Source organism: Mesocricetus auratus, unplaced genomic scaffold (genome assembly GCF_017639785.1).
Source record: "Mesocricetus auratus isolate SY011 unplaced genomic scaffold, BCM_Maur_2.0 Super-Scaffold_100026, whole genome shotgun sequence".
Lineage (NCBI taxonomy): Eukaryota > Metazoa > Chordata > Mammalia > Rodentia > Cricetidae > Mesocricetus > Mesocricetus auratus.
The window spans coordinates 8,543,939-8,569,772 of NW_024429207.1; the positions used below are offsets into that span (position 1 = coordinate 8,543,939).

General features: G+C 39.8%; 1 protein-coding gene across 28 annotated transcripts in view; it reads right to left on the minus strand.

Annotated features, from left to right (window-relative positions):
- Sorbs2 (sorbin and SH3 domain containing 2) overlaps positions 1–25,834 on the minus strand; it is a 300,895-nt gene that overhangs the window by 165,686 nt on the left and 109,375 nt on the right. For 12 of the 28 annotated variants that reach the window (XM_013110751.3, XM_040731923.1, XM_013110741.3 and 9 more), the window contains exon 1: positions 25,191–25,749. The exons of 2 other annotated variants lie outside the window; for them this stretch is intronic. The gene's annotated coding sequence lies outside the window, so the exon portion shown is untranslated. Of the gene's footprint in view, positions 1–25,190; positions 25,751–25,834 lie in introns of those variants that run through there. 14 more of the 28 variants (XM_040731936.1, XM_040731931.1, XM_040731930.1 and 11 more) reach the window with 8 other exon arrangements.

Genomic DNA, 25,834 nt, shown 5'->3' on the forward strand with positions numbered 1-25,834 from the left:
GGTAATTTTAGAAAAACTTTACAAATATGTAATGGCTGAAAGCTTGATGGCTAATGTGTGGCTTACATTCAGCAATTATTTTTAGATAGTGTGGTGATTTCCAATAACTTTTCTGTACAAAGTCTTCAGTTCATGTAGATTGAAGCTTTTAAAAATTCTCTTCTCAAGAGAACTTCAGACTTCTCAACCGATGCCTCATCAAACCCTGTTATTCGGGAGGAGCTTGGGAGGAAGGAAGCGAATGTCGTTTTCCCAGGAATATTGTTTTCAAGAATTCACCCCCTTTGAAAAGTGAATTGTGTTGCAGATACCAAAAGCTTTCATAGTAGCCTTCCTAGTGCGTTAGCATTGTCTAATCCAGGAGAACAATGTTTCATTCTCTTAGGAAAATGCTTTAGGGCTTGAGGCACGAATTTCAAGGATGTATTGAAAAGGATGTCAGTCAGATTCTTTTGCTACAGAGGCTATAGAAATCTGATAAACTGAATTAAAGGAAGACATGAAAAGAATGTAAAACACAGCTGAAGTTAGGCACAGTCATTTGCTTCAGTCATGATCATCAAAGTGAAGTGTGGGCCCGAAAGGCATTGCTCTTAGTTTTATTGTGCGCTAAGCACCCTTCAGGTCATACTCAGGTCTGCTGGGCACTGAAAAAAGCATCAATGCCCTAAGTTGGGAAACTGAGGTCCAAGACAAGGGCCTGATTACTCACAGAGCTCTCCTCTACACTTGAACTCTGAGCTAATCTCTAAGTCCTTACCAATGTCAGAATGTTTCCATTTGGTGTCACACAAGGTCCTCCGGCTACTGTACTATTTGAAGGTTGCCACATCATACTTCTAATTACTTCCACTGCCAGTTTGTTGATGGTAAGCTTTGTTTTTCAGAAGATTGTTTTGTACCTGTATGTAAAATTATACCTTGAAACTGGGCTTTACCAACTGAAGCTAAGATCCTTAATGCAAGGTTAACCAACTATTACCAGGCACAACAAGTTTTGTAAAAATTTCTTAAACTTTTGTTAAAACTCAAGTTTTCTAGTTAAAACGTTACTGTTTTGAAAGTCACTACTTGAGGGGCTGGAGAGATAGCCTGATGGTTAAGAGCTATTGCTATGAGACCATGAAGACCTGAGTTTGAATCTCCAGGACTCACCTAACAAACTTGGCGTGGTCTCATGGATGCTCTAAACCCCAGAGCTGGGGGGAAGAATCCACAGCACATTCCTGGGGCTTGCTCAGCTCTAGGTTCAAGGTGAGACTCTGAGTCAAAGCAATAAGGCACAGAGTGATTGAGGGTTCCCAGTGTCCTCATCTGGCCTCCGTATACCTGCACATGAGTGTGTGCATACACCATGTATGTATCACACACACACACACACACACACACACACACACACACACACAGAGAGAGAGCACAAGAGTCAGAGAGAGACAGAGAGTATAAATTCATTAGTTGACTACACATTTAAAAGGTATCCATGCTGCTTTTTAATCATGATTTAGATTTTCTTAGCATTTAAATTCTATTTGAAATTGACACATGCAAAAGTGGCTAAAAAATACTATGGTAACTGTTGAGCCTCCTTAAGATCATGCAGGATTTGTATCTTGCATCTTTACCTCTATTACCCTTCTTCTAGCTCTCTTCCTTCCCACTTCCCTGGGATCTGAAATGTGTCACATGTAGGGTCTTGACATACATGATGTCCTTGGATCAGAACCTCTGCATTCTCTGTTCAGCAGTTCATGCTGTGCAGAAGTCACCATGTCCTTCCCGGGAAAGGCCTTCCACAACCCATCCAGATAGGTAAAGTCTTCTCACTTTTAACTCTGGGCCATATTCCTCATTCCCTGCTAGGTCAAATCAAGGAGCATTTATTGAGTGACTGACTTATTAGTGCTTTCCTCCTACATTTCCCCCTAGTCTTCCTTCAGTGTGACTCTCCATGGGTGTAGTATCTGTCCCCGCCATAAAGTAAGGTTTTACTGGCTTGTTGGATAAATAAATGATTAAAGGAATTCTTCAAAAGATATCAAGCAACCCAAGCACAATTTTCTTACATATCTGCCTGAACTTGTGAAATGAAGTTTCTTATGAAAAACAACCCCCTCCAAAATCCTACTGCATATTCTACTTAAGCAGTTGCTTCCAACCACAGGGCCTTCTGGAATATCTCTTTACACTTACATATTTTGCTAAGAAGCTTTTGCAAGAGGCAGGTGTCACATTTTTCCCACAATGCTTAATGAATCCTGTTATCTCAATAAATTTGTATTTATTTTTTTAAATCAATTTTAAATCCATTGTTCCTACACACACAAGTCATGCCTCCAGATTTTTCTAAGACCCATCTGACATTCCGTTGAGGTGGAAGAATCCTTCAGATGAGGTTCCTAAGCAATATTTCTTCTGATTAAAAGAAAGATCCATTATTCTGTTTTATTAGGTGGTTATACCATTTGTTTCTCTGCAAGCCATGCCTCATGTTTATATGGCAGTTTGTGGACGCTCAGTTAGGCAGAAGTTGTACAAGCAATGCTATCAACAACAGTAATGCCAGTCTTCTCCACATAGTATGAAAGCCTTTTTCATTTGTATTGTATATTGGTTAGAACTGCAAATGAATTGCTAGTCAATAATTTAGAAACAAGAAGAGAGGAAATCTTGTCTTTAGGTAAAGGGACAAATCTATGCCATTAAAAGAAAAGCAAATTTGGCTACAGGTGAAAAACAGGAATCTAAGTTTCACTGAAGTCATTCGTGGACTGGACTTTACTGTGTGCATTCCAGATGGGGCTAAGTAACCTTTTGTGACATTGGACTCAGGAGTACTTGGCATAGGCTAACAATGCTTTAAAATATGTCATCTTGTTTATATTCTTTGATAATATGTAAAACACGCTGTGGGTCATCATGGAGCATGATTGCTGTATTTTCTGATTCATCCAATAAATGAGTAAATTAAACAAACAATCCTTGGTATATTTCAACAATTATCATTATAGTATCATAAAAGTTCATTTTGTATGCATGATGTTGCGAAGTATAAGTGATTATTTATCCCTGATTCCTGGCCACTGGTTCTGAGGCCCTTGGGATCTCTTTGCATGCTATAGGGGTGACTGATATCTGCCTACCACTAGGAGCTTCTCACTGTAAGGTCTATGGCAGGGTTTGAGGGTTGGGATAGTCAGCCTTATTCTCTGATCTCCAAGGAAAGCAGAGGGACTAAGAGGTTAACTGATCACCAGTGACCAATAATGTAATCAATGGTGTATGTCTAAGCAATACAGCCTCCAGGGGATAAAAAGGACAGGACTTAGTGTGTTTCTGGACAACTTACCATAGGAAGGTGTCTGGAGGGTTATATTCCATCCCCACTCATACCCTAATGTGTGTCTCTTCATCTGTACCTTATCCTATATCACTCACAGCAAACCAGTTAACATATATCCCTGAGGCCTTGATTCATTTCTAGAAAATTAACTGAATAAAAGAAAGGGAAGTGGGGATTCCAATTTGTAGTTGATAGTTCATAAGCTGGGTTCAAACAACAACAAACAAAACAAAACATGCCGTTTGTCTGGGACGGGCACCTGAAGGTTGGGGAGCTTAAGGACTGAGCACATAGCCTATAGAAGAGCAGTTCTCAACCTGTGGGTTGTAACCCCTTTGGGGTTCAAAAGACCCTTTTATGGGGGTCACATATCAGATATCCTGCGTATGAGATGTTTACATTATGATTCAGAACAGTAGCAAAATTACAGTTATGAAGTACCAATGAAAATAATTTTATGATTGGGGTTACCACTGTATGAGGAACTGTATTAAAGAGTCACAGCATAAGGATGGTTGAGGACCACTACTCCAGAATCTGATTCTATTGTCTAGAGTCTAGACTCCAGATAGTGTCAGAACTGACTCAGAGTAGAGGATGGCCAGCTACTGTCCACTGTGAACTGGGTGGGTGCTGGCTGGTGGGAGAAATTCACACCTCTGTTGACGTCTCCTAAGTTTTATGTGTTGATTATTATTAAATAAGTGTATATTAGAAACTGAGACTGATTTTTCCCACTATATCACACACATATGTCATACACAGAAAGATTGTCTGTCTGTCTGTCTGTCTGTCTGTCTCTCTCTCTCTCTCTCTCACACACACACACACACACACACACACACACACACACCCTAGAAAAGTGTCTTTGTAACTCATAAAGGTCAATTATAATAAAGACACCAGCATATAAAAGTTAGCAGGGCTGGTGGTGCATATGGGAAGACCTGGAGGAAGAGCAAGTTCAATGCCAGCCTGGGCTCATAGCCAGATCCTGCCTCAAAAATAAACAAACAAAAACAAAAACAGACCTTATTAAGCCCATAATCAAAACTTCTCCCCACATGAATGTAAGTTGGACATATGAGCATTGTCCGTGTTGACTTCTGTAAACAAACACATGTTTCTGTGGCGCGCTGATGTGCTCATCCACACAGGTACTGGTCTCCTTGCATCAGTGCTGCCGTCAGTCCTTTAGTCACAAATGCGACACACAAGGTCCTGGTGCTCAATGCTGGGGACCAAGTCATCTCTGGATTTTTACAGCATCTTTGTTTACTGCAGTATACCTACAAATGCTCTCATGGTCCTGGTTCCATCACAATAGGAAACCACAGAAATGAGCCCTTTGGGAGACAATGCTAAGAAATGAGTAACCTTAACTCAATTTTACAAAAAAAAATAATAATGGGGTGGTTGAATATTCCTTTATACCCTCCGGGCTGAACTAGTGTAGACTGATTTATGGAGACAGGCAGGGAACGGTGTCCAACCTGCCACTATGTGTCCAGACAGCTGCAAGACATCTTAGTTTTAGAAAACAGTCACATTTTTACCCAGCAGCCAATACCAGCATTTTCTCATCAAGCTATTATTTCTTTAAAGATGATTTTGCCTGAAGATCCTCCTCAAGTCTATTTTTTTTTGCAATCAAGCCAACATCCCATATTTACTGCACTTGTCAACATTCCATGTTCACTGCAGTTCAGAACATGCTCATGGGCGACACCGTTTTGCACACACCAAGAAACCCATTCTGCTTTCTTCATTGTGGAGGAGTCTGGAGAGTGTACCTGTTCATAGGCTGGCTTTCCCTTACTTCCCTTTATTCACCCTTCTAATAAGCTGCACGACATGGAAAACATCACCCACACACAACACACACACACACACACACACAAACACACACACACACACACACACAATAACAACACAACACCTCCCCAGAGGGTTGCTTTTGGTTCTGTGCCATTTTGCCTTGTACCTTGTACTCGTATTATGACTGGGATGACCTCCTGTACCATTAAGGGCCAGATAATAGAGGTAAACCCAGACCAGATGGCCTTTGCTTGAATTCCTTGTCTGAAGCAAATCCAGCTTGTCAAAGGCTTTCAGCGATAGCCTGTTTCTTGAAGCTGGACTCAATGAACACAGCCACCTAAGAACAACTTTATTACATCAGGCTGGCTGAAAGATAGCTGGGACTATTAGACCTGCTATTAAGATATCATGTAAAAATAGATTCAGATTCAGAAGTGCAGCTTCTAGATATCAACACTGGCACTCAAAACTGCCACCGCATTAGGTTGCAGGCCCACTAGCACAGAAAATACAGTCAAGATGCCTACAGCCATAACAAGTTCAATATTTGATATACGTTCCTCTTTTTTTTCTAAATATAGTAAAGTGTTTGGCTCTTCTAATCACTACGGTTAATGATCAGTGATGCCAAGAGGACTGAGAACACAGCAGTAATTGTCAGGAAGCCCAGAACAGGAACCCAGTGTTTATCCTGTTCTTGGTAGACATGGCCAGAGCATTCTTCAGAACACTTTGAACAGGGTCACTTACGCAGCTTACCCAAGCTTTCAAAATCTAAACTGAAAGATGGAATTTTTCTGTGTTACAGAAAAGACAGTTTGAAGACTCATTTCTGGTCAGTAACAACAGTTCCACATATGCCTTTCTGAGAACAGTGAATGCTGCTACTCATAACTGAAGTACAGCTATATTGGATTAGGAAGCCCATTGTTTCCAAGAACTAAATACCTATGATGACATATGCAGGAATCAGTCTAAGGATTATTGGTGTTTTTGTTTGTTTGTTTCTGATGAAATACTTTAGTTGAAGGAATAAAGATAAATGACAATACATTTGATCTCACAGCAGAGAGTCACACGTGTGTCTTGGTCTTTATATTGGTTATAAGAACCAAAGACCCTGGCTGCTATTATAGAATATGACAATTGTTTCTGACTATTATGGTCAATTTGATAATGTATGCCTTAGATGTTGTCTTTGGGTTTCTATAGCTGTGATCAAACGCTGTGACCAAAAGCTACTTGAGGAGGAAAGGGCTTATTTGGCTTATATATCCCAAATTACAGTCCACTGAGGGAAGTCAAGGCAGCAACTCAAGCAGGGCAGGAACCTGGAGGCAGAAGCTGATGCCATGGAGGGGCGCTGCTTACTGGTTTGCTCTCCATGGCTTGCTCAGCCTGCTTTCTTATAGAACCCAGGACCACCAGCCCAGGGGTGGAACCACCCACAATGACCTAGCTGCCCCCTACCCCACACCACTAATTAAAAAAATGTTCTACAGTCTTGCCTATAGCCCCAGCTTGGGGATGTATTTTCTCAGTGGAGGTTCCCTCATCTCAGGTGACTCTAGCGGTAATAAGATGACATTAAAAACTTGCCAGGACAGATGTCTTAACAATAAAATAAGAACCATCGTAGCATTGTACTCCTTTGATTGTATGCAATTCCAATGAGTTAACAAATGTGGAAAGCTGTTCAGACAGTGTTGGCTCACAGCAGGTACCACCTAAGTGGTGGTTGTTTCTGTGGCTTATATTATCTTCATCACTTTGGTGACACACAGTGCTGTATTAAAAATATGGCCTCTCAATAGAGTTCTGAGTTAAAATTCTGCTTCTGCATTGTTTAAAATCCTTGCAAAGATGGTGCTGGAGAAATCTACATAAGCAGTTGACTTGACCTAGTGAGAGCACAGAGACCCTAGTCATAAACCTGGGGAACCAGCATTGGACCGAACCAAGCCCTCTGAATGTGGGTGCCAGCTAGGAGGCCAGGAGTGCCTATGAGACTTCTAACAGTGGATCCAGTGTTTATCCCTAGAGCACAAATGGACTTTGGGAGCCCATTCCCTCTGGAGGGATACTATTGCAGCCCAGATACAGGAAGGAGGGCCTGGGACCTCCCCCAAATTATGTGACTGACTCTGATGGTCCCCTGTGGAGGTCCTCACTATCACTGGAGAGTGGGTAGGGGTGGGTTGGGGGGGTCAGTGGGGAGCATGGGAGGATGAGAGGGCAAGGGAATGGGGGATTAATATGCAAATAAGAGTGCTTCTAAAATAAAAATCCTTGATTTAGGTACATCTGAGCCCCAATTCCTTCACTTTGGAAATGGCATATAATTCTTGACCTGACAACATTTTATAGAGGACTGAATACTCTGCAGAAGAAATCACTCCTGGCACACAGTAATCATTAGACCATGATTTTCAAAAGAAAAATGCTTTCTAAATGTCGTAATTTAGTTGCAAAATGTATGCATTTTTAGTTTGCTGATGGGAAAAATGAAATGAATCAGACATACCTGGATATTGAATTTAGTTTTCTTATAATTTATTTCAGATAGCTCACATTCTGGGTTTTGTTTTGTTTTCCTATTTGAACTTTAAGTAAGAGTTCACAGAATTGTCCGGTAACTGGATTAAGAAATGCTCATCTCGTCCCTAGTTTTGTCCTGCAGTTGATTGGATAGTCTCTTTAAATCAATGACATTATCATCTCATATGTTAAGAAGAAGGCTGAAGTGAAATGCTATTGGTATTAAAAGGAATGGCTTGGAGAAAGGAGAAGTGAATCTGTTATACTTGTGGCAGACTTATAACCCTGTGCATTGTGTTACAAACACACACTAACCTATGGTGGCTGACTATAATTATAACTAATGATAGCTGAAGTCTGTCTCCTAAAGCGGTGATTACATTGCCAACATGAGGACTGGAGTCTTTTAGAGTCAGGCAGTGCTGTGCTCCGGGCTGTGCTTCCACAGTAGCAAACCATGCTATTTCAGGGGAGTTACTTGATAAAATATAAAATGCAGACAGCAGTGTCTACCTATTTGAGAGCCTTTTGAGATAATTAAATGAGGCTGTGAAAAGTGACTCCAAGTAAATGTGTGTTGTAGAAAGAGATTTATTGTCATGGTAGGTGTTTGATTTTGTCCTAATGGACTCTAAGCCTTTTGAGAATGGGACCTTCTTTTTCAAAACTTGAATGTAGGACCAGTGAGATGGTCTAGCAGGTCAGCACTTGCTGCCATGTCTGCCCATCTAAACTCCATTCTTGGTTCCTACATGATGGGAGAAGAGAACTGAGTCCTGTAAGCCTTGTTTGCATGGGCTGTAATTATGTTTATCCATAACCTCCCATTCACAAATAAATAAATAAATAAACAAAAACAACAAAAACTTGAATACAGCTAGCTCTTTGTATAATGTCCAGTTACCAAAGGTGATGGGTAGACATATGTTCACATAAAGGGCTAACATGAAAGGAAAATTAAAATAACAGCAATAATGAATGAAAGATGACTGAAGTAAAAACAGGTATTGGCTAATTAAATAGAAACATTAGAAAGGAAATCTAAAAAAAAGGTAAATAAAAACCATTTTCTTCACAGGACTTCAAAAGGAGAGGTAATCTGAAAAGGACAGATAAGTTATCACATTGATGGTCATACAAACAACAGCTTAAAGTGGAATTGTGTGTGTGTGTGTGTGTGTGTGTGTGTGTGTGTGTGTGTGATTTCATTATTTTGTAGAAAGATTGAAATTACATTAGGCCCTTGATTTCTCCGAGTCCTCTCTGCTCTAGTTAAAATCAGAAGCATTTTGTACAAACCTCACTCCTAATTCTGTCTGTTCCTCTACCCCATGCCGTGTTTCCCCTACCAGTGTCCCCACCTTAAGAACTCATGGCTTTTTACCGCACAGTGAGACGCATCCACAGATACACTTCGTATGTTATTTGTAAGTCAGCACTTCACAAATCTGGCATGTTCTAGAGACTTCCAGGACCAATTCTGACTTTGGGCATCGGTCACTTTTCATGTATCCCAGGCCAATGAGCCTTCAGAATTTGAAACTTAAGAGTGTGAAGGATGATTATATAGGAAAACCATTACTGAAGGAGGGTCTGAGGAACATTGTTCCTTTCCGAGATAGAAGGCCACAAACGGCACCAGTCTCTTATTTGGGATAGGCTAGTGTTCCCAAAGGTTCCCGTGGGTTTGTGCCACGTGTACTGGGGCTGCTCCAGTGACAACTGCCGCTTGCTTTGCTGGGGAGCAGCCTTGATTGACACTTGCTGTTAAACCCTGATGAACTTGCTGGGCACAACAGCCAGTTCATTTAAGTATCCGGTGCTAGCTTTGATGGAGCAACAAAAAGAAGCTTCTCTGGAGAAAAGAGACACCAGTAGCAGAGACGGTGAGAACTGCAATAATTTGAGACAGGAGGAATAGAATATCTTCTAAAGAGAAACAAAATTTGGAGTGCTGAGGTTGAAAACAAGGCACATTTAATGAAGACTTTAAAAGGCACCCGAGTAGGGCAAAATGATCCCAGAATCAGTCACCAAAGGAGACAATGTTGTGTAGAATAATTAGAAAAAAGTGATTCAAGACATGAGGTAATTCTGGAGATAAATTAATTCTATGAATATAAGGATTACTTAGTCAAATGCTTCTGGAAACAAAAAAGAAACTCACAGTGGAAGTAACTTTATAGCATTCTGTTGTGGTTTGTTTATTGGTAAGTCTAAAAGTTATACTGTGTGATGAATCTTACCTGCAAAACAGATAAGGAGATCAAAATTTAGATTGTCCTTGGCTTTGCATATACAGTGTTGGGAAAAGGAAGGAGGAACTGGAAAGGCCAGGATAAACGGTGCCCACCATTTTCCCCATCCTGAACTGTAAACTCTGGCGGCTCGACCATCCTGTAATGTGAACTATATGTTCGTGTTACTTGATTAGGATCTGCCCACTTGGCCTCTTTCAAAGACTCCTACACTTTTAAACACACCTTTGAGCCTCCAAAACAGACCTAGGCACCACGTTCTATTTTGAGTGGCTACAGAGGTACTGGAAATTTCAAGTTGTAACAAACACCACGACCTATAAACTTAAGAACATGGACTAGTGTATCCAGGGTTCTTGGGTTACAGGCTGTAGGCTCCCGATACTGTTTCAGGTGTCTGACTTACTGATTCAGACCAGGTCAGGTCATCTTTGTTGTGATGTTTCTCTTGTCCTTACAGTTAATAGAAAAACCAATGTTCTTTCTAATCCTCAAAATCAGCTTAAGGTTGGTTTTTGAGGACTACTTTTATACCGCCCTGAGATGAGATGCAGAGGGAATGAGCTGATTTCCTTCCCGTTCTAACTAACCATGTAGAGAACTCCCCGTTCTCATTATCTCGCTCATGTTATCTCACTCAAAGTTTACCGTTTCCATGAAGGAGTCATGAAAAATAAAGACATAATAATTTCATTATTTATCAACATGCAGCTTTGCAACTGAATAATAAAAAATATTTATAATGATACCTTGCACATTATATAACTACAGAGACTGTGTTTTGTAATATTTAGCAATTATGTACAATTTAATTGATATAATTAATTTCATAAGGGATTATGTAAATATAGCTTAACAAATAAACTATTTCACTTATTTTCTATTTTCATTTAACTTTTAAATGGGTAAATTTATATTGTATCTTCAGAACATACTCACTTGTTACAACAGAATCATTTGAAGGAGAAATAATAATGTGTCATTCTGATTACTGATACAATATTTGATGACATTCCTCTTTTAAGAACTTAAACATCGCTGGGTGTTTGTGGTGCACACCTTTAATCCCAGCACTCGGGAGGCAGAGGCAGGCGGATCTCTGAATTCGAGGCCAGCCTGGTCTACAGAGTGAGTTCCAGGACAGCCTCCAAAACAATACAGAGAGAAAAAAAGAACTTAAACATCATGAAAATGGTCAAGATGAAGGCTTGTTAAGCAGTTTATAAATCTTGCTTCTGGACCATTTTCTCACCTTTTTTCAGTGTATTTAGAAACTTCTTTTGACTCTGAAGTTTCTTCCCATACAGTAACCATATACAATTTGGACTACTTTGAAGTTAGAGTAAGGGAATGCATGACACTAGCTTTCATTGCTATTTGTGTTTTTCTGAAAAGCAATGTACTTATCATACTGCAAAGGGTACCTGCTAATTTTGAAGCTAAGAAAAATGTCTCTAATTTCACAGCTTCTAAGGAGATATGGAGATTTATTCCTGATTACACTTATCTCTACCCACTGCTATGGTGGTTATATTAATTTGTCCTAAGAGAAACTGAAACTGGGATAAAAATGTAAAACCCATGAACAATGGAGGAGGTAGACCAGATGTATATTAAGATAGTGTCTATACTCACAAAGACAAATTGCAACTGAAATGTTCTAATGCTCTCTCACTTACATGAAATCTCTGTGTCATTTCATCTGTTTGATGTGTTCTAATAGCTTACTGTAGGCTGTTAAGAATTATAAAATTAAGGGGTTACTGCAAGGTACCCAATAAGATGGATGCCTCTAAAATTGCAATGGTTCTCACATGCAAGGAGCCAATATAGACTCTAATTTTATTTTTGATTTATATAGCCAGTTATACTTATAAATGCTTTCTCCACAGAGAAGGAGTTCTAACATTTGAATGCTAAGAATGTTAATAACCCTGTTCATACACTAGTCCCTTGGACTGATATAAAGTGCCTCTTGGTTCTCAAAGAGTCTAAAATATGTTTATTCCTTAACCACTGATGAGATTCACTTAGGACCCAGCTAAATGGGTGCTCACATTTGCCTGAAATGAGCAATATTTGTAACCAGGCATTGATTCTGTACCACTGAAATTGCTGCCATCTCCCATATCTCACAAAGGAACAGAAGGGGTGACTTGGGTACTCATGAATATATTTCATAGTGTCTGACTTCGGAAAAATTTGAGTTATCAATTAAAGGTCATGAGTAGGATATGGAAGCAACTCAAGAAAAATCACTGTACTTTTAAGGATATAACATGTTTGTGTTTATTAAAATAACCTTCTTTGTAAACAACTTTAATGTCTTGATTGCTAATTCTGAAAGCATGCTGATTTTAGCACAACTTTAAAACTACATACCTCTACTTAAGCTAGAAAGAGCAAACCTTTGCCACATGCCACCACCACTATCTTCCAAAGGCATGTATAAATCTATCACCTACATGCCAAGAACATGTTGCAAGCAAATTTGCCAACATAGTAAATATCTATCACAAATATGTTTTGTTTATGCAGATTCATACATTCAGGCCAACCAAGCCTGAGATACAAAGTGTAATAGACCTACAAATAGACCTTAGCAGAGTCAAAGCTCCAAGGGGATATGGGATTTCTCCTGCTTACATAGTATGTTGTCCTAGTTCAAGATGAAACTTAACTCACAATGATGAAAAGATGCATGAGCAGATGAAGGATGAACACAGCTAGCCAAGGGCATGCCTTATAATGTGAACTGAGCACTGAAACCTTGTAATAAGGGGGACCACATCCATGCATGCCAGGCAGGTTCTTCTACTAAGCTACACTCCTTTTTCTTCCTGTAAAGGGGGCAGGATGAGTTCTTTTCCCCAGTACATTAATATTGACCTGTATAATGAATCCTATAGAAGTTAGAGTTCAAACTTGCTATTTATAATAAGAGAAAAAAGATGAAGACAGTGAGATGGGTTTTCTCCCAAGGAACATGCTTTCCACAGACCCAGTATTCTTCTTTAGATTGGTCTTCTTTAGTCAACAAAGGGAAACTGTTTGACATGTGCTTTGGTACAAGGCTGTTGATTATTTTTGAACTCTGTTTGAACTTATTTAGCTCCAAAGTAGAACTAATCATTCTTAATCCAGGGTAAATCTTCATTGCCAGCAAACACAGGGGGCTGCTGACATTGCACACAGAATGTCAAGTTAACAGCTATCAGTTTCCCAGTGGTATGTATAATCTCTTAGTTACAGCAGATTCAAATTTTAAAAATAAATGGAACTGATAAAGCATTTACATGCAGATGGCTTAATTGTTTTCTATTGCTTTGTCTTATAACATCATAATTGGCTATCTAAATGTTAGTCAAAGCCTCATATATTTTCTTTGGCTCTTTGGTCCTTATTTTGAATTTTTCAGAACTTGAATTAGATTTTTAAAGTATGGATATGACTAGTCTACAGATGTAGCTCAGTTGGGATATTGCTTGCCTAGCATGTAAAAAGCCCTGGGTTTGAGCCCTAAAAGCCCATAAAACTGGGTGTGGTAGAACAGGCCAGTAATCGCAGGATTTGGGGGAATGAAAAGAGATTAACCAAAAATTCAAGGTTATCCTTGGCTGCAGAGGGACTGAATGGCTTGTCTGGGATACATGAGGCTCTGCCTCAAAAACAAGTAAACAAACAAAAACAAAACAAAAATAAGAAACAAAAAATAATATAGATAAGCAAAAAAAATAAGTAAACTTTTTTAAAAGCCTATAATTTCAGCATATATAAAAATTATCTTAGTTTTTGATCTCCTACTACTTTTTTTTCTTGGATTTTCAAGACAGGGTTTCTCTGTGGCTTTGGAGGCTGTCCTGGAACTCACTCTTGCAGACCAGGCTGTTCTCGAACTCACAGAGATCCACCTGCCTCTGCCTCCTGAGTGCTGGGACTAAAGGTGTGAGCCACCACTGCCCGGCTCTATTTCTTTTTATTGTTGAACTATTTGGTGTCTTTGAGGGGGGAAATCAATATTTACTTCTGAAAAAGTTATTTTCATAGAACCCATGTGCAAAACTATAGAAAGTATGATAAAATGCAAATTGCAACATTTTCTTTTGGCTTACCTATAGTTCCCACAAATAGATAGTCTTGAAAAACACTGAGAGCACAGGGTTTGGGACATCAAGGATTCATATCTGAGTCTCACTCTCCCCATATGTGTGACCCTGTGCAAGTTGTCAAACATTTCTGAGGCTATTCCCTCTTACATAAGATGAGAATAATCCCTTTGTGGGAATGTTTTTGGGACTAGTCAATGAGAGATGTTTGAAGAATTTGTCATGCTACCTGATGCAGCATCCGATGAATGATCAACTATAAGGATATTTAGTGCTATTTTACCTCCCTGACTAACCCTGAAGAAAACAAAACTCCAGTACCCCATGAACTGAAGACTAAGTTTTAGATCAGCCCAAGAAAAGTGGAATTAGGCAGGTAAGTCAACTACAAAATGAGCATAGGCATTTGTAAGCATGTTCTTTAGGCTTAGAGCCTAGCTTCTGCTAACACAGTTAATCTCAGTTCTTCGAAAGCAGTGCTTGTATACATTCTATCCCAGTGTTGGCTTTTGTTTGTTTGTGGCCTTTCATTTGTGCACTGGAAGAACAGTGGGACTTGCTGAGAACAATCTAGTTAGGACCAAAAGATATGGAGGTATACAACCCCACTGCTAGATTAGTTTCTTTAAACTTTACAGTAGACTATAGCAATCTAAGAACCAAGTGATCCTTGAAACCTAGTAGGTTTTATAGCAAGTATTCTTTTATTTGTTTGTAGAAATATATTTTTATTTGTTTGTATAACTGGTTTATAGTCTTTTGTTCTGGATCTGGCCAAACTTAATTATGTATCAATAGTTTCCCACAGCCCCGTGATTCCAGGAGCAGTCAGTTTTTAACCCTAACATGACCTTAGTGACTGGTTGGCAGCCAGTCTTGACAGAATTAATCCCCATTATACACTCACTATACAGCCATCTCATTCTATTCTAATAGTGACCCTCAAAGGTGATGGCCTTCATCCGTAAGTAGGGGGTAGAGCTCTAGAGCATGCCAAGAATCTGTCCACATACACTGAGTTAACAATCACAGAGCTGGAAAGAGTCCCAAGTTCCTGTGACTACAATGCCTTTGTGTTCATCCCCACAACACACCAAGACTCATTGACATTTTTGTTCCTACCTTCAGACCCACCAGGCAACCTCCTGTGCTCTTTCCACGCCCTGCTGTCCAGCATGCAAGGTCCACTTCATCCAAACCCTGCCTTTACCTTGTGCTTGCCTGAGTCTATGTGTGCCCTCTGAATGCTTGGTCACTTCTCTCTGATGAGAAAACGGTCACTGTCCATGAGACTGTGACAGTTCCCAGGTGCAGAACTCTGGCTAGTCACTACTGAACTCACACAGTCGGGAGAACAGGGGTTTCTAGGTACCTATCTTCCAAGTGAACTCACTCTTACATAATGGCAGAAGTACTGGGTAACACATTTCCCTCCCTCCCTTTTTCCCTTCCTCCCTCCCCTCCATCCCTCCTTAACCATCTTACTTCTTTAATTATATTTACTTATTGTATACACATGTGTTTGTCAGTGCACATGTGTGTGTGTGTGTGTGTGTGTGTGTGTGTGTGTGTGTGTGTGTGCGCGCGCGCTCATGTGCTCCTATACCTCATGCGGGACGTCAGAGGACAACTGGCAGGAGTCAGTTCTCTCCTTCCACCATGTGGATCCTAGGGCCCAAATTCAAGCCAACAGCCTTGGCAGCAAGTGCCTTTACTGCCCCCACCTTTTTGTGAGGGGAGGACAGAGTCTTGCTATGCAGCCCAGGCTGGCCTTGAATTTGTGACCTTCCTGTCCTGACTCCTCCCAGACATTGTACTCCCAGGCCTATTCCCTTCATGTAGGCAACATCAGAGATCTCATTGGCCCCAGAATTTGTCTCACTTCTTCCTGATAGCTGAAGTTTTCCTAGCTGCTTACTGGATGCCTTTATCAAGACATTTCCAGCAGGCATGTCAAGTCTTGCAAGTTTAAACTCTCACCCCTTTCTTCCCACTTTCGTTAACACCATCTCTCCTGTTACCTCATTACCCACAAATCTTTTCTTTCAAAACACAACAAAAAGTAATTACAATCTCCACATCTATGCCTCCATCTGGTCTCTCCTTAAATTTGCACCCAGCAATTAGGATCTCCCTCATTCTCTCCTTTATTGGTTATCTTTTTGCAGAGGTGGGAATTGAACCCAGGGACTTGAACCCAGGCCCTCAATGTATGCATTCTGCCACTGTCCATTCTCAATCACTTCCCGAGAAGTTTTCAATACTAGATAGAATTAGAAAGGGCATGGCCAGCTAACTTGTATTAGCACAACAATTGAGACACTAGCTTTAAACATCTGGAAAGGAAGAATGAAAGAACCTATTTTATATGGCCATGTCCATCTGCCAGAAAGAACAATTCCTTGATATCTCTGTTTACTTAGAAGTACGAACTTATGGTACTGGTATGCTTGTTGAGCGAAAATGTTGGTAATGGTTGTAAAATCATTGACTTATTTCCCAAGAGAATGTAGTGACCAATGAATTCTCTGATCAATTGGAAGTAGTGTTTCCCAATGCCAGTCACTCAAGAAGTCATCCTATCTTATTAGCCAGAAAAAATATTCTCCCTTATTCTGGGATGCATCAACTAGAACATATGTAGATTTCTTGGAAATGATTTACTTTTAATTAGAAATGGAAATACTTGAATTTCAAATCAACGCTCCTCTTAGCTCTTTCTGAACTCGAAAGCTCCTTTGGTTAGATGACCCAATGGATGGCACACACTCCATGTGTCAAAGTCCTTTTGGGTCCTGGTCATTAAGCTCCGGTCCTTCTTCTCTGCAGGCATTTTCTGTACTATGGTCTTTCAGGACCTCTGCTCACAGACTGGGTTAGAAGCGGAGGGCAATACATGACAAAGGAGTCTGAGAACCAGGCAGTTCAGGGCTAGAAGATTCTGTAGGGAACAAGTTGATGATCCTAATCTTTGCATTCCTCACTGTTAAAACAATAAGTAGCAAAGCCCCAAAGGGAGGAAACAGGGTTTTGAGGGCATGTTTTTCTAATTTCTTTCAAAGGAAGAGAAAAATTGAGGGTTTCAAATGATTATGATGTAATACTCCATTGCATGATAACCTACAGCTCAAGTCAAACGACTTTACTGGATTGTGGTTATTATGAGGCACTGAGGGACCACTGGGTCAAAAGGAGGGTGACTTTCCAAATGACACCAGGTTATTTATTACTCTGATTATAGTTTGCTTTATTAAATGAGGGTGATGGTATCTTCCGTCCTGATAATAAATCTAAAAATTACTTTAAAATGTAGCCCGAATACTTTACACATTGTAGAAGGGGGCTTTGTTTAATTTAAGGGAAAATGTCATCAGTTATGTTAGTTTTATAGAATTAAAGCTCTGGTAGAAAGGAAGCCAATGATATAATCAGATTTCAGAGCTCATCTTATCCGAAAAGATGCATTTCCATGTGAAGTTAGAGAATTCAGGATATACCTTCAGTGTGTGAGGTAATAATGTAAAAAAAAAACTTTTCCCCCTAAACAGGTATACTTAAAAGAGGTTACTATCACTTCTTAGGTAAAGCAGATTTTATTTTTTCTTAATTCTCAAATATCACTACCACGAGGCTAGGTTGTTCTGGAGATTAAGTTGAGGGGGAAGTTGATAGCGTGTTAAATGAGCCAAGCTATTTTTCTATTGTGTAAGGACTTCCTTTGTTCAAGATACCTTGAAGACTTCAAAGGATTCCTTAGACATTAGCTTAGTGTTTTACATAAAAAGGACACCAATCCAACACAAAATTCCCCTAATAAAAAGAATATCTACAGATATATGGACCATATTAATTTTCTCATGATGAAAGTTGCGTGGAATCAGTTTTCACTACTTTGATTTAACTTTCATAGCTACTGTATTTACAGACATATAAACCTGTATGTCTATAATCTATTCCATCTAGTATCCACCCATCATTTACTTTTGGCCAAGCCCACGATGGAGTAATCAGTGAAAACACTGTTGCTTCCTCATGGAATTTACTTTCACACAGGATGATTAGAAATATATAGAAAAGCTTCACTAAAGTGGCATAAGAATGCAATGTGCAAAGTAGAAGGAGCAACTAAGCAGATGACTTCGTTAAGTTTCTTTGGCAGAAAGATCACAAAAGTCTTTCTCTGAGTCCCTTGTCTTCAGAAGTACCTATTCTTGGTATGTTTGTGTTTATAAGTCCCTGTAAAAGTTAACACGTGTAAAGCCCTTAGGATAGATAGTGTGTGAGGTAATGATGTAGGCAGCATAGGGCAAGCACTGGTTTCTTACTCTCAGCATCCTCTGTATTGATCAGGTTGGATCATTTTCAGGTATTTTCTGCAGCATGGCTGGAGAGACGTCTTTGTGCTAACAGCACTTCCTGTTCTTACTGATGACCCAGATTTGAAGCCCAGAACTGACACCCCGCAGCTCACAACTACTGGGACATCTAGCTACTGATGGATTAGATGGTTTAGGTCTCTGCAGGCATTGGCACACATGAGCACAAACCCCCACACAGACACAATTAAAAAATAAATCTTAGCGTGTGTGTGCGCACACACACACACAATTTCTGTAGCTTACCAAATACCAAGTATTCAAGCTTTCATTTTCTTGGGTCTACTTGGAAGCTGTTATTCTAGTTGCTTATATAAGGTCTTGCAGCTTTTACGGGGTTTCAACTTAAAAAGATCTCCTTAAATTGACATCATTTCCTAGCTTAAGCTCTCTAATTATACTCCAAAGCATAAGAAGAACTATCTTAAAATTTGTAGTGTTTAAATTATCTTCCTTATGCTAGTTTAAATAGAAGGCAAATGCGAATTTGTTCCTGTTGATCTTGTTTTCTCAGTGGGTGTGAATATAACCAGACGCCTTAGAACGAACAGAAATCACATTTCCTCGTCTGAATTATTCATGACACCCAGAGTTACATATGAGCTTTACCCAGGTCCTGGCAGTATTCCTGTGTTATGAAATTGTTGAAGCATGGGGCCCTTCTTCAGGAAGACTATATTTTGCTTTAAAAAGAAAATAGTACTTTTCCCTAAAGTTTTCGTCTCCTCTGTTTTGTAATTTCAAAAAGTTAAGAAATGTTTCTTATTGACTTTTAAAAACTATCTGGATAGAAACAGCCTTTTAAAATCACATGTCAGCGTTAGTAGAATGTAGAGGAAGATCTGATCACTATGGACCATTTATTCATTCAGTGAATGGTGACTAAAGACCTAGTGGGCAATCTGTTTCCTGAATGCCTTCAGTGTTTCAGCTCCTTGAGTTTTGCTTGTCACTTTTGTTCTGTCTAAGCACTGTTGTTACCTTTCATTCCTTTTGACATTAGGTACTCACATGACTTTCCTTTACCTAAAAGTGTCTAACCTAGCACACAAAACTGATTGGCTCTACCATTTTCCTTTTGACCACCATGTTACATAAATTTCTAGATCTATCTGGATGTGGTAACAAATGTCTGTATCCCCAGTATTCAGGAGGCAGAGACAGGAGGATTCGGGATTTGAAGCCAGCCTGGGTTACCTAGTGAGATCTCTCTTAAAAATAAAACAAGGAAATCAGAGAGATTGCTCAGTGGTCAAGAGCAATTGATGCTCTAGCTGAGGACCCATGTTAATTACCTTCTTGCACCTATGCGATAGCCTACAACCTTCTGTACACCCAGGTTCCAGGGGATTTGACACTCTCTTCTAGACTGCATGGGTACTGCATGATGTCACATACAGACTAAATGCAGGGAAAACACTTATACACATAAAATAAAATTAAATAACTTTTTAAGAACAATAACAAAGAAAATCTAGATCTAGGTTTTAAGGGACAAGTTCTTTCAAAAGGTGCTTACTCCTATTGTATAAAATATTGTATTTATGTCAGTAATAATATAGCTGAAAAATTACATGTACTTGTTTCAGAATGTACTAAACCTTCGCCAGACGACACAGTGAGCACAAGAATAGCCACAGTTATTGCTATCCAGTTCCTTTTCCATCTTGATAAGCCACAAAAAGTCAGCCCTCTTTTTCAGCATCCAGTGTGGGCTTCTAATGAGTTGTTTTGTGTTTTGTTTTGTGTTCCAAGTTGTATCAAGTATGGCCAAAGGGTGTAAAATATTCAATATCCCAAGAAAGCCAGAAGTAGATGAGCCTAGTTAATAGTGGAGAAAAATTCCCCATAGTCAAAAGCTTTAGCACATTTCCATCTACGGGGATGACAACTCATGACAGTCACTTCCTTGGAGGTCTACATGTTCCTACTTCCTAGGCCAGAAGTAGGCCCAGGGACTTTGTAGAGGATGATAAATGAACATTCAAACAAAAGCATTTTCTCTACCGTGGCCAGAAAGTATGTATTTTTTTTTATTCTGTGCACTTAAAAACTTTACTAGAGTGTGACTGGCATTTGTATTTCCTGTTCGGGATTTTCTATGTGTTGATAATCTTGATCCAAAGCCTATTTTTGCTGTAGTTTGTTGGTCTTCATGACGGATCCTTACAAACACCTTTGCCACATTGAGAAGAACATGGAGAGGATATGGAATCAGAGACATTTATGCTGCCCCATTCTCAAATATAACAATTCCAGGAAAAGCAAAAATGAGGAGAAAGGAATCTGAAAAGATTTCTTCCATGTTGGTTGACCTAGACTCACCTTGGTAACCCCTAAGAACGTTAGCTCGAACGTGCTGTTTAATTAGTACTGCATAAAACTTAAGACAAAGGATATGGCTCATTACAAGAAAGTCCTTTTGAATATTTGCCCTCCTTTGTGAACATTTCTCAAAGGAAAAGTGGAGAAAATGAATGTCTATGCTGAACAAAAACACCCAAACCAAGAAACCAGGCACCTGTGCATTTTTAAAGTTGCTCAAAATTTCATGGAAGCCTTTTCCTTAGTTGATTTTCCTTTATTTACCATATTTTAATAAAAAACTTAAGAACTATTAATAAGGCATCTTTGGAGGGAATGGGGATATTTTAGGCTATTGTTTAGGTTGAGGAAGCAAGACAGCTTTTTGAGTTTTTCTCAAAATAAACTTTTCAGAGAGCAAGCAAAAGCAATGCTAGACCTACATATATCTGACTCATATAGGGACAAGAAAAGTAGTACCTTTTGGCCAAATTTCCTATTTAATGAATTAGTACATTTCTTTTTTGAAGATTGGAAAGCGTGACATCATTCTATATAAGTATGTCACAATGTATGCCCTCCCCAGCCCTGTCTCAGCCAGTACCCCATCCTCCAACCAACTAACATCACCTTGATTGAACTTAAACTGAATCAGGACGAGTTTTAGAGATGGATGGTTACAGAAGTGTGCTCCTTTAGCTGAATATGCATGTCTTAGCATTTCAGAAATGATTTATAGATATTGTGGAACAATATAATTCTCAACATGGATAGTTTAGAATATACATATCTATACAAAGAAAAATTTATGACCTTTTGCATAAAATTATCAAATGGAGTCATCTATTATAATTCCTTACTGCAAAATGCAAGGGTCATTCGTTATATTACCAACTATTTTTATGAATAATATAAACCTTCAAATGTTACTTAAATATAAAATATAGAGAATGATGAGATTGTTTCCTAAACTCCAATAACTGTATATGACTCAAGATAATTAAGCAGTCTTTAAGGTGAATATCAAGCTTCACCTATATTTAATTCTTGCATCCTATACATTAATATCAGCTGGAAGATAGCTAACACAAGCCTTTAGAAGCCAGCACAATCACAAGGAACTTCTACTTAACTAATTTCCATTAGAAGACTCAAGTATGCAATAGCTATTAGAATGGCTAGAAATATGAATTTAAGTATTCCCCTGTATTTCCTTTCTTATTTGAAACATCTGGCTATTTTGAGCTTTCTAATCTGAGCTACTTTGTGTACAAAACATTCATACCAAACTAATGACTACTTTAGCCTTGAACATGGGGATTGTACATAAAGTTCGTGATGTATCACTCCCATGGATGACAGCATTCCAGCAATTTCCCCACAAAAATGGTAATTAGAATTTTCTTTTCAAATAATAATTATGCCATTATCTGAGGTAAAAGGTAAGTTTCTATTAAAACCAGGTATACAGCTAGAGTCGCACGCATCCCCAACACACACACACCTACGAGCTCACCTTAAGGGGAAGGGGTACCAGTGATTGCCTGTTGAGGGGGGCCTGTAACCTTCAAGGTTTATTTATGAAAATGAAAAGAAACTTGGCTACTAGATGCTGCATTCCAGTTTCTTCACCCCCTTCACTCAAACACTCCTTTCTTTCTCAGCTTCAACATGATAAGCTGCTTCCTAAGTATCTTACATTGGCTTCCAGTCAAAAGTTGACAGAGAAAATCCCAAATAGGAATTCTCACTTATTTTTATTTTCTCCTGAAATTTGTGTCAGTTTGTTTAAAAGTTACATTTAGAGATTTTTCTTTCAGAAAACGACTAAAACAAGATATCCATTGCTTTTCTCAAACTGTGATCCCAAGAGTGACATTTTCATATCTGAGAAACTGACACCTCTTTTATTTTATTTTATTGGCTTTTTAAAAATGTTCTGAGTTTCTCTGATGAAAGATAGTACTAGGTCAAGGCTATATGTATAGTAACTAACGAAGCCCGAACTTGTCAACATAATGTCTGAATGCTAGGTTCTAAATGCCTTACAAAGTACTGTAGAATCAGAGACCAGGAGGACTGGGAAAACCTGTCAGCAGAAGATAATGCAAGATGATGCTGTGGACAGAAGGAGAGACATGGGTTGCTAGATGTGGTACAGAAAACTCTGGGGAGGCGTCCTTGATGGGTTCTCCAGGGTCCATGAAATTGACTGGTGCTGCTGGAGGAGTTAACGGGAACGTCTACAGTGGAGGGTGTCAGCATTTGCCAGGGTTTGGTCGGGTGTTTTGGAAATGATAAAATATTTGACTTTGCTAATAGAAGAGTTGGAAGTGGCAGAAGCTGAGTCTAAAACTAGACAAAGAAAAAAACAAAACAGAACAACGAGAGAAGGGGTGACAGACAAGGAGGACTCTCTGAGTTCCGTTCTTAGCACAGGTGAATTAACAGCTGCTGTGTGCTGCACAGAAGTGGGGGGAGGGGGCAAGGGGCAGGGGGGTTCCGTTTTCCATAGCTGCCACCTTAAATGGCCAGCAGTATGAGAAATCAGAGCCAGGGTAGTGTGTGTGTGTGTGTGTGTATGTGTGTGTGTGTGTGTGTGTGTATTCTCCTGTGAATTCACATGTTCTTGTCCCACCACAAAGGGAACAGGACACACTACCCAGGTGTGCTGTAGGTATTTCTACAGCCTGGTTTAAAAGTTACCTCAGGAGGAACTAATGGAGAATAATTTTCCTGTCCCAGGTGTGTTCATAGTGATAATTGAAGAATCACAAAAAAAAGGAATGAAATTGAAGGGGGCTCTTTTTTTTTTTACCATTTGTTTTGTTCTCACTGAATCATTTCCATGGCTGAAGATTTTAGTCATTGAACTTGACTTAACGTTAAGTCTGTTCACTCGCTTTTCCTTGGAAACTAAGTGAAATTCAATCATCTCAACATTTTATCCCACAGGACATTTCGCACCCAGAGTCATGCTCACATGCATCCATAGCCAACACGTGTTCACGTTTCTCTGCAAGGTGATTCTTAGTCTAAATCTTTATATCTTGAACAGACAGAAAGTTATTAAAATATCCCCCTTTATTATGTTTTATGATTCGCTCTTTAATGAAGGTATGCTAACATATGAAACAGGTCATTCATGTTCACATATATCAGTGAAAACATCCCAACTAACAGGGTTAGGAGACTCCTTATGCAATCTGTATTTTGTGAGAAAAAGATAGTAAATAATGAATCACTTCTTGGAAAAGAGATCTCAGTTACCATGTATTTGAACTTTTATGATAAAGTGCGTCTTTAGCTGGTGGGGGTGTGTTATCAGAAGTTTTCAGCCAAATAATTTTCAGTAAGTATTTTGCACAGCATTATGGCTAGTGTACCATTTCTCCGTAGAACTGACTTAGCAAAGCCTGGAATGGTACTAAAGCGGAATTTAATCATTTCTTGGCCTTTTTCCTTGCCAGAGACTTTTATTTGGCTGACCAGTTTCAGCTCATAGTACCAGCTTGTTCCTAAGAGACTATCCACCAAAGAAATGCTCACGAAGGGGCAATCCCCCTTCAATTCAAAGTCTGTGCCACTTTCCCGCGGCCGGTGGCCGCAGACATCACTCCCATTATTGGTGTGTGTACCCGTAGGAAGAATGTGATGTTTTTTGTTTGTTAGTTCCACCATCCTGTGAAATCTATCTACTTGTGAGAAAAATTATGCAAGAAAAGTTTTCCTATAGCTATACTTGAGTTCAATGCGGAGAATTCGCCTCTTTTCTTCCCCTGGATTCTGAGGCTGGGAGTATAATGGGGGTGTTGTGTTCTGGGGTAGCCTGGCATGCAGGATATTGCGAGAGGAGGTGTGAGTAACTTGCAGCACCTACAGTGTTTGCTCTATAACTGCCGAGGACTAAATCAAACAGCACACTGGGCCATTCGGTCTAGAATAAGCAAGAACAAAAATCCACTAGTTACGATGACCTACATAGGACACAGAATTCCTTGCTTTAAAAGTGTGCATAGGTGTTAAGAATTAAAACATTTATGAGGCTTAAAAACAATCGCTGCACAGCTTGCATGCGACCGGTTTACTATGTAGTCCTTTTAACGTGTCAAAGGGCAAGTCACAAAAGAATCCATTGTTCTGTCGGAGAGAAAGGTTATTGGCTATCAGGTCTATCCAGAAAGACAAGCCATCATAGTTTGTTTAAAACAGTAAATAGTTATTTTAAATCCTAACACAAAACACCAGCGCCTTTTTCATTATCATACAATTTCTGGAACCTCTACTCACCGAGTTAACTCTATCTTAGACACTATTTTGTGGAAGTAATGTGTGTGTGTTTCTTTCTTAACTTCTGATCATAAAGATGAACGTTAAAAATTCAGGTTAAGTTTTTGCCTCAATTTCTTTTTTTATGCTGAGCTTTCGAAAGAGGGGGAAAGCTTACCTCCGTCAGTCAAGTGGGATGCCCGGAGCCCCTTCCTCAGCCTCAGCTTCAGCCTGCTGGAGCCGATGCTCTGAGCTAACAGTCTGTCCACAGGAAGCAGGTGAACCCGAGAGCGTCCGCCCGCGTTCCAGCCCAGTGCCCATCCGAGAGCACACACCTGCTTTCCCAGACCCGCGGCTCCCAAGCAGCAGCCTCGCACAGGACCCGTGCTAGCAGAGGGCGACACCCTCTTTTCAGAGCTCCAGCTCTCTCAGCTGGGGAGCTGCTGAGATAACTGTGCGGGGAAGGCTTGCCTTCCCGAGACAAAACCTTTTCCTGCTGCTGCCCGCGAGCGGATAGGCAGCATTATCACCCTACATTCCCCGCTCTCCAATCAGCTAATTGCAACAGCAGTCAACAGCTTGTCGCAGGGGCAGCTTGCAGGCACACGTGGCTGCGATGATTGTGCATTAGCATGCCCATTGTGGCTCTCTTTCTCAAAATATTTTTTAAAAAATTGCTACTGCCACCGTGAAGCTCGATGCCACACTGCTTCCCATAAGTAAAATGGCTGGTCCTCTTAGCGCTGCTGCGACAGCTCATTGGGTTCCACAGGCTTTTCGTAGCCATAGCAACAGCCAACAGACAGACTTAGCAAGCATGGC